The sequence below is a fragment of the Scyliorhinus canicula genome, chromosome 11, assembly GCF_902713615.1.
Source record: "Scyliorhinus canicula chromosome 11, sScyCan1.1, whole genome shotgun sequence".
Classification (NCBI taxonomy): Eukaryota; Metazoa; Chordata; class Chondrichthyes; order Carcharhiniformes; family Scyliorhinidae; genus Scyliorhinus; species Scyliorhinus canicula.
Genome location: NC_052156.1, coordinates 104884430 through 104896514, shown reverse-complemented (window position 1 = coordinate 104896514; position 12085 = coordinate 104884430). Strand labels below are relative to the sequence as shown.

Below are 12085 nucleotides of genomic sequence, written 5' to 3'. Positions count from 1 at the left end.
CCCTCTCCAAACCCTCAATCACCCCCCCCCGCCCAAACTCACCTCCCCGCCCAACCCTAACCCAGCCCGCCCCCCGGCCCAACCCTCACCACCCTCCCCCCCGGGTCCAACCCTCACCCCCCCCTCCCCCCCCCCGGCCCAACCCTCACCCCCCTCCCCCCCGGCCCAACCCTCACCCCCCCCTCCCCCCCCGTCCCAACCCTCACCCCCGGCCCAACCCTCCCCCCCTCCCCCCCCGGCCCAACCCTCACCCCCCCTCCCCCACCCAACCCTCACCCCCCAACCCCTCACCCCCCCCCCCAACCCTCACCACCCCCCCAACCCCTCCCCAAACCCTCACCCCCCCCCCCCGGCCCAACCCTCACCCCCCCCCCCCCGGCCCAACCCTCACCCCCCCCCCCCCCCGGCCCAACCCTCACCCCCCCCCCCCCCCGGCCCAACCCTCACCCCCCCCCCCCCCCCCCCCCCCGGCCCAACCCTCACCCCCCCCCCCCCGGCCCAACCCTCGGCCCAACCATCGGGCCGGCCCTACTAACATCCTATCTTAACTAATAATTCTAATTTTATCACATTCATTTATTCATTTCCTCAAGGTGAGTGGCAACAAAATTGGCAGATGGAGTGTTATGTGGGAAAATTAAAGGTTGCTCACTTGTGGCAAGAATAATAGAAAACCAGAATGTATCTAGGATCAAGGGTCTAAGTGACATAGGAATCACTATGCGATCGAGACAGAGTAATAATCCATCAACAACTGAGAGTTCAGCTTGTATGTTTCTGTATTTGGAACAGTAGTCCAACCATTGTTCAAATGGTCTATGACATGTTGCAACATTGGATCTTTGGTGGTCTCATCTTCGAGTTTCAGTTTGTTGTCTGAGGCAGGTAAGGTTTCAGCTCAAAGCTGCATTGGAGCTTCAATATGCTGAATGAACTCTGGTGGTCTTTCTTCTGAGTTGACAGAACGAGATAATACATCATAGAACATGGAACAGTACAGCACAGAACAGGCCCTTCGGCCCTCGATGTTGTGCCGAGCCATGATCACCCTACTCAAACCCACGTATCCCCCCTATACCCGTAACCCAACAACCCCCCCCTTAACCTTACTTTTTTTTAGGACACCGGGCAATTTAGCATGGCCAATCCACCTAACTCGCACATCTTTGGACTGTGGGAGGAAACCGGAGGCCCTTGCCTGGAGTATAGATAAGTCGAAAGTTGTATCGTCGTAATTTAATAAAGGAGTTACTGTAATCTCAGTGTCATGTCATTCAAATCCTTGTAAATGATGTGAACAAGTGGTCGGTGATCAGTCTTGACCGTGAATGTAAGTAGGCCATATACATAGTCGTGGAACTTGAGAATTCCAATTAGTACGCCTAAACATTCCTTTTCTATCTGGGCAAACCTTGTTCAGTAGGTGTCATTGATCTTGAAGCATAAGCAACTGGTATCCACAAAGAATTGTTATTTCTTTGTAGAAGAACTGCTCCAATTCCACTTTGACATGCATCCATTGAGATTTTTGTTTCTCTGTTGGGGGTCAAAGAAGGAAAGAACAGGTGCAGTAGTCAATTGTGACTTCAGATCCATCCATTCAGTTTGATGAGCATCAGTCCATGAAAATGGGGGAGGGGCAGCACGGTAGCATTGTGGATAGCACAATGGCTTCACAGCTCCAGGGTCCCAGGTTCGATTCTGGCTTGGGTCACTGTCTGTGCGGAGTCTGCACATCCTCCCCGTGTGTGCGTGGGTTTCCTCCGGGTGCTCCGGTTTCCTCCCACAGTCCAAAGATGTGCGGGTTAGGTGGATTGGCCATGCTAGAAATTGCCCTTAGTGTCCAAAATTGCCTTTAGTGTTGGGTGGGGTTACTGGGTTATGGGGATAGGGTGGAGGTGTTGACCTTGGGTGGGATGCTCTTTCCAGGAGCCGGTGCAGACTCGATGGGCTGAATGGCCTCCTTCTGCACTGTAAATTCTATGTAAAAAAAAAAATGTAGACTTTTTGATGAGATGTCGCAAAGCTGTAGTTCTGGAAGAAAGGTTTGGAATGATCTTTCCAAGAAAGTTTATAACACCTAGGAATCTCAACACTTCTTTCTTGTCCTCTGGGACTGTCATACTCTGTATGGCAGCAATCTTGTCATTGTTAGGTCACACACCTTGTTCCGAAATTTGATCTGCCTGGAATTTTAAAGTTGAGATACCAAAATTGCATTTGGCTCTGTTTAGTTTTAAACCAAATCTGTGTATCCGTTGGAAGACTTGTAATAGCCTTGCATTATGCTCTTCACATGTTGATGACCAGACAGTGATATCATCCATGAAAACTTGTACTCCCATCAATACCTTCAATCATTTGTTCGATCACATGATGAAATAGCTCCGAAGCTGAAATAATACCACATGGTATCGACCAAACGGTCTGTTGAATGTACACAATTTCTTGCTTGTGTCATCTAACTGCATTTGCCAACTCCTCTGGAGGCATCCAATTTGGAAAAATGTTTAGCATTCGCCATTTTGCTGGTGATTTCTTCACGTTTGGGTATTGGATAGTGTTCACGCTTTATATTTTTATTGAGATCTTTTGGATCTATGCAAATCCTTAATTCCCCAGGTTTCTTTACGCACACATTGAACTGACCCAGTCAGTCGATGCTGTTATCTTGGATATTATGTCAAGTTTTTGCATAAGTGCAGGTTCTTGCCTTAATCTTTTATGAAAGGAAGCCTCTGTCACTTTCTTCCGCAATGCATCACTACGTACAGGTGATGGGTGTGAGTGAGCACTCAGCAGACAGGCAGGAGTCAGACTATGGCATAGATTGAGGAGCACCAGCGCCCAGCTCTCTGCGGGTTATCATCACCCCCCTGCCCTCGACAGTGACCCGTTGACGGAGCCGACACAATCCCTGCACCCTGGAGTGATGTGACACAGACCCTGGGAGGGTAGGAAATGGGGGTGATGGGTGGGTAAGGATGCGACGATGGACCAGGCCACGTTCTAGATGAATCAAGCCAGTATGATGCCTGCCTGGCCCTCCAGCCTTGCTGGACCCTCACCACCGCCCCTGTCCTGCAGCCTAGGACACCCCCAGAAACCCGCTCACAACATCAGCCAGACCGGACGCTGGCTCCCTCCCAATGGTACTCACCCACCCTCTGGCTGTGGACATGTCCCCGGAGCTGTGCTCATCCCCATGGCATTCAGATGTTGGCAGTGTTCAGGTATACTGTACAGGCATCATGACCTGATTGGGATGCTCGGCTTTGACTCCCACATGCTACATGGCCCGCCGACCCACAGGAATACACTTGGGCTGTGTGAACTGCTCACTTAACCATGATTGCCAATTCCCTATTAGCAATAGCCTTCAGCTGCACGGCCCGAGCCTTGGAGTCGATGGGGGGTTATGGGTGGTCCAGGAGCAGATGGGCAGGGACAAGGGTTACTCCCAGAACGGGTACACAATCCAGAGATTGGCATGACGGTGCAGCGAGCGGTTTCCCCCAAGCGCTCGCCCACCCTCCCATGGCAGCCCACCCCTGCGGAGGGTCTCCCCACCCCCAGCCGAGGGTCTCCCATCCCCTTACGAGGGGCAGCAAGCCCAGGGCCCCGGGCTCTTTGCTGTGCGCAAAGATGGCTACTCACCTCGTTTCCCCACAGAAGCCCTTCCGTCAGGTTCACGTTTTTCAAAAGGAGTACTAATCGGCACCAGTGTGAGCACTTGCAGGGGAGGCGGCTAAATGACGGAAGGCCATTGGATGACGGGTGACTCTCATTAATTGTATGGCAATGGGGCTTAAGTGATGATAATTGGTTTCTCGTCACGGTACGGCGAGATCCCGATTTCACCTCCGGGAGCAGGCCAGTTGCATCTGGCGAGTTCCCACTTTTGGCCCCGTTACGCTTGAGCGCGAGTGTAATGAAGCCAGAAGATCGCAGCCCATGTCTTTGTTAACTCCAGACTCTGATTCTAATGCTCTTCTGTCCCATTCTCCTCCCCATCTCACTTAGGCCCATCCAAACCTCAATCGGCAGCATCTAATCACACATCCAAGTTCCACTGACATATCATACCATGGCTGAGGGTTTGGGTGGATGAGCTGAGGGTGGGGCACGGTTAGGTGATGTATAGGTGCACATCGGCAATGAAGAATTTAGAAACTTGGAGCGCAATTTAATGGCCGAGTTGCGCTTAAGCGAGAGCACGACAAGACCATTAAATCATGGGAGAACCGTGCCGGGCGTAAATCTGTTTGTGTTCTAACTGGCCCGCTCCCATTGGCGAAATCAGGATCCCTTCGTAGTGTAGCGAGAAACCAATAATCACCACTTAAGACCATTCTCCATCCAATTAACAGGAGCACCCCTATCTAATGGCTACCCCGTCACCCTGGCGCCGATTAGTACTCCTTTTTAAAAGTGGGAAGCTGGCGGGAGGGCAACTGCGGAGACCTGAGGCGGTGAATAGCCATCTTCTCTCACAGATAAAGAGCCCGGGGGCACAGGGGCTGCTGCCCCAGTGTTTGGAGTGGGATGGGAGAGCCACTAGGGGGCAAGCCTTGGTTAGGTTGGGCTGCCATTGAGGGAGGGAGGAAGGGGATTGTGGAGCCAGGGGAGGTTGACCGTCCATGGCCTGGGCTACGCTTGGGGCTGGGGGGGGGGGGGGGGGGAGAATGGGTATCTCCGTACCCATGCCAACCCCTGGACCTTATGGTCCTGTTCCGGCGGCAAACCCTGCCCACTTGCCCTCGGAACAGAACCTCCCATAACTTCCACTAATCGCCGAGGCCGTGCGGTGAAGGCAACAGCTAATTAGGAATTGCCAATCGTAGTTAAGTGAGCACTTCACACATCCCAAGCGGCTCCCTGTGGGTAGACATGCCATGTAGCAAGTGGGAGTTACTGCCCAATCAGACCATGATGTCTGAACACTGCGGGAGGCAATACCTAGGACACAGTGGCCAACACCAAACACACAGATCTGGGCACTGGGGACATCTTCGCGACCAGAGGGTGGGCGTGTGCACCGGGGAGGGAACCAGTGCCCGGTCCAGGTAACATTACGTGCAGGTGTCTGGGGTACAGGGTCCAGTGACCAGGGGCCCCCGCTGCAGCTTTAGTGGTGCTGCTGGCAGGCCAGGCGGCCAGATGCTGGAGATGACAGTGGCAGTAGTGTTGACAGAGACTTGAGACGGTGGCCCATGTGCAGGACACCGCCCCACACTCTTGAGGACCTGACCGCCCATCAGGCCGGGGCGGGAGGAACCCAGAGGGGGAGGCCTGCGACGGCCCAAGGTCTACAGGCGTTGCTGGTCTTTCAAACAGATGACGGGCAGCAGGAGGCCCTGTTTCAACAAGGGTAGACTGCGGCACCTGTGCCATGTCCTTGCAGATTTGGACCACGTGGAGGAGGGGAATACTCGTGCCAGGTGGCCAACAAGGTTACCGTAGCCCTGAAATTCCACACCTCGGGATCATTCCAGGACCTTGAGTGAGAACTTGTGCAGCATCTCACAAGCTACAACTGTTTGCTCGGGCAGAAAACTATATAGGGTTGGATTCTCCGGTCGCCGATGCCAAAATCGCGTTCAGCGAATGGCTGGAGAATCCAAGTTCCTGACCCAATTGGGGGCAGTGGTGCTATCGTGATGCTCCGTCCCTTCCAAAGCAGCACACTCAGAGTACACCACGCCACGTATTGATGGCCTCAGGACATTGACTGAGGCCCGCCCTCCCGATGCTCCGCCCCTGACTGGCCGAGTTCTCAACGGCGCTGGTTGTATGCAGTCTCGCCCGTCAGGAACTCGGCGTAGCGGCTGTGGACTTGGTCCAGCTGCGCCACAGTCGGGGGAGGGCCGATCCGCGGGGGGGAGCATTATTCGCGGCTGGGGACACTGTGGTGTTGTCCAGGCATGTGAGCCAGCCGAAGCGGCCGGGGGGGGGGGGGGCGATGGCCTCAGGACATTGACTGAGGCCCGCCCTCCCGATGCTCCGCCCCTGACTGGCCGAGTTCTCAACGGCGCTGGTTGTATGCAGTCTCGCCCGTCAGGAACTCGGCGTAGCGGCTGTGGACTTGGTCCAGCTGCGCCACAGTCGGGGGAGGGCCGATCCGCGGGGGGGAGCATTATTCGCGGCTGGGGACACTGTGGTGTTGTCCAGGCATGTGAGCCAGCCGAAGCGGCGGGGGGGGGGGGGGGGGGGGGGGGGGAACTATTTTGTGGGCCAGGTCCGTGAGCGGCCGCCACCATGTTGCACGGCGTGGCTGCTGTAGGTCGCCGCCGTGCACATCCGGTCCTGGCAATTCTCCGGGGCATATCGGCAGCGAGAGCCGGGGTGTTCTATGCTAGCCCCCAGCAAAACCGGGAATCAGTGGCCGTTTTGCGTCAGTTTTCTTGGTGTAAAACGCCGCTTTTCCCATGTCGGTGTGGGGACATAGCCCCAGAATCGGAGAATCCAGCCCAGGAACTTTGACATGGACTAGGCCCAACAAGGTGCCCGGGCAGCAAGATTCTCCACCATTACTGGGGTGCCCCAGGTCCAGGAGTTTATAGATGGCACGCATGTCGCCTTGCACTCAACGGGCCGTCTGGGTGTGTCCGACATCAACACGAAAGGGTTCCACTCCCTGAATGTCCAACTCGTGTGCCACCACCACCTGAAGATCATGCATGTGTGCGCATGCTTTCCAGGGAGTGTCCACGACAGCTACATCTTGGGGCAGTCAGACATACCCAGCTTCTTTGAGGACCACGCCAGGATGGCCGGTTAGCTCCTGGGGGATAAGGAGTACCCGCTGAGGACCTGGCTAATGATGGCAGTATGGAGGCCAGTGGCCGATGTGGAGACCCGATACAACGAGTTCCATGCGGCCACGAGTTCCATGCGGCCACCCGGTCTATCATTGAGCGGTGCATCAGACTCCTCAAAATGCGGTTCCAATGCCTCGACCGCTCTGGTGGATGTACTGCAGGGCACCCCAGAGGGTTGCCTGTTTGGTGGTCTGTCGTGTCCTTCACAACCTGGCGCAGCAGCAGGTCGACGTACAGGAGGTGGAGAGGGATGAATCTGTGGCCACCTCCAAGGAGGAGGGCAAGACCAGGAAGGGCTGGAGCACGAGTCCGGGGAGGACCTGCAGGACCAGCTGGAAGATGGAGGACAGGCAGCAGCGGTGAGGGTCCAGCAACCCCCAAGGGCCAGGGATGCCTTCACCCTCACCGCTACACATAGGACGCTGCCTTGTCCGCCATTGCTCCTCACCCCTTCCCCCACCCTCTTCCCCAGATTCCCACCCTCCCAGGATCTGTGAACATCCCTCTATGTTGATTGGACTGTGTCAGCACGGTCAAGGGCAGGGGGCGTGATCGTAACCCGCAGAGAGCTGAGCGTTGGAGCTCCTCATTGAATGCCAGTCTGACCCCTGCCTGTCTGCTGAGTGCTTGCTTACACCCATCACCTGCACATGGTGTGCCGAGGGGAGGGTGGGGTGTTGCGAAAAGCCAGGCCCTCCATGACTGGAAAGATGGGGTATGGGATTGGTGATCGGCACTGCATTGCGGAAGAAAGTGCCAGAGGCATCATATCGGTCATGTTCACCTGATTTTAATGATTTATGTAAGGATGCACATCAGAGGTGGAGGTAGCTTGCTGCTTACCGTGTCCCGTGGCCTTCGATGCCCCGGTGAACGTCCTCTGGGGCTGGAGGGCCCCCGGTGCACTTGCCGGCTGCACATGCACTAGATCGGGTAGTGACTGCAAGACGCGCCGTTGTCAGGGTTTGGAATTCGGAGGAGCTGGTGGCTACCGTCGCCACTCCGTAGGATGGCTCCGGGTTGACATCCAGCATCCCCCTCATTCTAGTGGGTGCCCCTAGGGACGGAGGGGCTGCTGGATCAAGCCCTGGCTGCCCCTGCGTAATCTGGCCCTGGCAGCTCCCCAAAGTCTACAGCATTGTGTCGTTGCCCTCGGTGATTCTCATCAGTGACTGGACATCTTCAGGAGCGGCCTGGCATTGCCCACCTGTGACTGGGACACGTCGCCAGTGACTGGGTCATGCTCTGCAGCACCTCTGCTATGCCTACCTAGGTTTGGGACATGCTTTGCAGTGCCTTAGCAATGCTCACCTGGGACTGGGACTGGGACATGCTCTGCAGTGCCTCATCAAGGTCCACCTGGTACTGGGTGACATCCCTCAGCGACTGGGACATGCTGCCAAGACCGTCTACTCATGCTGCCGAAGTCAGGCACCAGGCTCTCCACTGCAGTTGGCACCCTAGCAGTGTTGGCCACGGTGTTACACATTGCTGAAGCCATCTCCTGCACCCATAGCCTCTGGGACTCCTCCAATCATCTATGGACCTGCTCGAATGTCGCTGACATCCCCCTCTAAATCACACGGCCGCACCCTATCACCTGCATCAGCTCCAGGTAAACCGGTTCCAGAGGCTCGGCTTCTGACTGGGACCTGGGATGCAGCAGACCTCCAACTGCTGTCTAGCCTGGGTGTTCCTGCCTCCACCTGATGTGCATCTGCAACTGTGTGGTGCTCACTAGAATGTGCCCCAGAAGTCTGTCCGCTACTGTTGGTCACTGAGGTGTGTGTCTCTGCTCTGATGGAGAGACGTGATGATAACTGTGCTGCGATTATTATGGTGGCATACAAAGAACAAGGAAAAGTATAGCACAAGAACAGGCCCTTTGGCCCTCCAAGCCTGTGTCGACCATGCTGCCCGTCTAAACTAAAATCTTCACACTTCTGGGGTCTGTATCCCTCTCCCATCCTATTCATATATTTGTCAAGGTGCCCCTTAAATGTCAATATCGTCCCTGCTTCCACCACCTCCCCCGGTAGCGAGTTCCAGGCATCCACTACCCTCTGTATTTAAAAAAAACTTGCCTTGTATATCTCTAAACCTTGCCCATGCACCTTAAACCTATGCCCCCTAGTAATTGACCCCTCCACCCTGGGAAAAAGTCTCTGACTATCTACTCTGGCTATGCCCCTCATAATTTTGTAGACCTCTATCAGGTCACCCCTCAACCTCTGTCGTTCATGTGAGAATGAACCAAGTTTATTCAATCTCTCATCATAGCTAATGCCCTCCATACCAGGCAAGATCCTGGTAAATCTCTTCTGCATCCTCTCTGAAGCCTCCACATCCTTCTGGTAGTGTGGCGACCAGAATTGAACACCATACTCCAAGTGTGGCCAACTAAGGTTCTATACAGCTGCAACATGACTTGCCAATTCTTATACTCAGTGCCCTGGCCAATTAAGGCAAGCATGCCGTATGCCAGTGTTCTTCAAACTTTTTTTTCCGGGGACCCATTTTTACCAACCGGCCAACCTTCGGGACCCAACCCGTCCGACCTTTGTGACCGGCGCCGGCCGACCTGCGCGACCCACCATTTTCTCTTACCTTGTTTGAATATAGAACATAGAACAGTACAGCACAGAACAGGCCCTTCGGCCCTCAATGTTGTGCCGAGCCATGATCACCCTACTCAAACCCACATATCCACCCTATACCCGTAACCCAACAACCCCCCCCTTAACCTTACTTTTATTAGGACACTAAGGGGCAATTTAGCCTGGCCAATCCACCTAACCCGCACATCTTTGGACTGTGGGAGGAAACCGGAGCACCCGGAGGAAACCCACGCACACAGGGGGAGGACGTGCAGACTCCACACAGACAGTGACCCAGCCGGGAATCGAACCTGGGACCCTGGAGCTGTGAAGCATTTATGCTAACCACCATGCTACCCTGCTGCTGATAAAAATGGAGGAAATGGTTTTGGGTCCCTTTGGCCCTCGTACACGCTCCTCCAATGGAACCTGTTGGATGAAGGTGAAGCCTTCCGGTGTTGGAAAGTATGGAGTCTCCATCTGTCCAAAGTTCTGAATTTCTTTCCTGTAAACTTTTATCAAAAAAACCCGCCCCCCGAACTTGTAAAAAAAATTAAATAAATAAAAACCACTACAGAACTTGGAAAATAAAAAGCTGCAACCATTTAAAAAAAAAATAGCGGCCGCACTGCGCATGCTTGCCGATTTGCGCATGCGCACCGATCATCATGTACTCATGCGCAATGTGGCTGAATTTTTTTAACATGTTTGCGGAATGCGCATGCGCGCCGATCATCGTGCGCGCATGCGCAATGCTGCCGAATTTTCTCCAATCAGAAAATCATCCTTCCATTGCTAATCTCTGCCTCTATGACCTAGCCAGTTCTGTATCCATCTTGCCAGCTCACCCCTGATCCCGTGTGACTTCACCTTTTGTACCAGTCTGCCATGAGAGACCTTGTCAAAGACCTTACTGAAGTCCATATAGACAACATTCACTGCCCTACCTGCATCAATCACCTTTGTGACCTCTTTGAAAAACTCTATCAAGTTAGTGAGACATGACCTCCCCTTCACAAAACCGTGCTGCCTCTCACTAATATGTCCACTTGCTTCCAAATGGGAGTAGATCCTGTCTCGAAGAATTCTCTCCAGTAGTTTCCTTGCGACTGACATAAGGCTCGCCGGCCTGTAGTTCCCTGGATTATCCTTGCTACCCTTCTTGATCAAAGGAACAACATTGGATATTCTCCAGGACATCACCTGAAGACAGTGAGGATCCAAAGATTTCTGTCAAGGCCTCAGCAATTTCCTCTCTTGCCTCCTTCAGTATTCTGGGGTAGATCCCATCAGGCCCTGGGGACTTATCCACCTTAATATTTTTCAAGATGCCCAACACCTCGTCTTTTTGGATCTCAGTGGATCCAGGCTATCTACACACCCTTCTCCAGACTCAACATCCACCAATTCCTTCTCTTTGGTGAATACTGATGTAAAGTATTCATTTCGTACCTCGCCCATTTCCTCTGGCTTCACAAATAGATTCCCTCCCCTGTCCTTCAGTGGGCCAGCCATTTCCCTGGCTACCCTCTTGCTTTTTATGTACGTGTGAAAAGCCTTGGGATTTTCCTTAATCCTATTTGCCAATGACTTTTTATGACCCCTTTTAGCCCTCCTGACTCCTTTCTTAAGTTCCTTCCTACTTTCCTTGTATTCCACACTGGCTTTGTCTGTTCCCAACCTCCTAGCCCCGACAAATGCCTCCTTCTTCTTTTTGACGAGGCCTACAATATCTCTCGTTATCCAAGGTTTCCGACATTTGCTGTATTTATCCTTCTTCCTCACAGGAACATACCGGTCCAGAATTCCCTTCAACTGACATTTGAAAGCCTCCCACATGTCAGATGTTGATTTACCCTCAAACATCCGCCCCCAATTTAGGTTCTTCAGTTCCTGCCTAACATTGTTATAATTAGCCTTCCCCCAATTTAGCACATTCATCCTAGGACCACTCTTATCCTTGTCCACCAGCACTTTAAAGCTTACTGAATTGTGGTCACTGTTCCCGAAATGCTCCCCTACTGAATCTTCTACCACCTGGCCGGGCTCATTCCCCAATACCCAGGTCAAGTACAGCCCCTTCCCTAGTTGGACTATCTACATATTGTTTTAAGAAGCCCTCCTGAATGCTCCTTACAAACTCTGCCCCGTCCAAGCCCCTCGCACTAAGTGAGTCCCAGTCAATATTGGAGAAGTTGAAGTCTCCCATCACAACAACCCTGTTGCGTTTACTCCTTTCCAAAATCAGTCTATATCTGTTCCTCTATTTCTCGCTGCTGTTGGGAGGCCTGTAGTAAACCCCCAACGTTGTGACTGCACCCTTCTTATTCTTCATCTCTACCCATATAGCCTCACTGCTCTCTGACGTGTTCTCCCGCAGTACAGCTGTGATATTCTCCCTAACCAGTTGCGCAACTCCTCCACCCCTTTTACATCCTCTTTTATCCCGCCGAAAACATCTAAATCCTGGAATATTTAGCTGCCAATCCTGTCCTTCCCTCAGCCAGGTCTCTCTAATGGCAACAACATCATAGTTCCAAGTACTAATCCAAGCTCTAAGTTCATCTGCCTTATGTGTTATACTTCTTGCATTTAAAACATATGCACTTCAGGCCACCAGTCCCGCTGTTTTCAGCAACATCTCCCTGTCTGCTCTTCCTCAGAGCC

The 12085-nt window shown here is 53.3% G+C and overlaps 1 protein-coding gene across 1 annotated transcript in view; it reads left to right on the top strand.

Annotated features, from left to right (window-relative positions):
- Window positions 1–12085, top strand: part of cradd (CASP2 and RIPK1 domain containing adaptor with death domain) — a 39455-nt gene that overhangs the window by 624 nt on the left and 26746 nt on the right. The gene's annotated exons all lie outside the window — the stretch shown is intronic.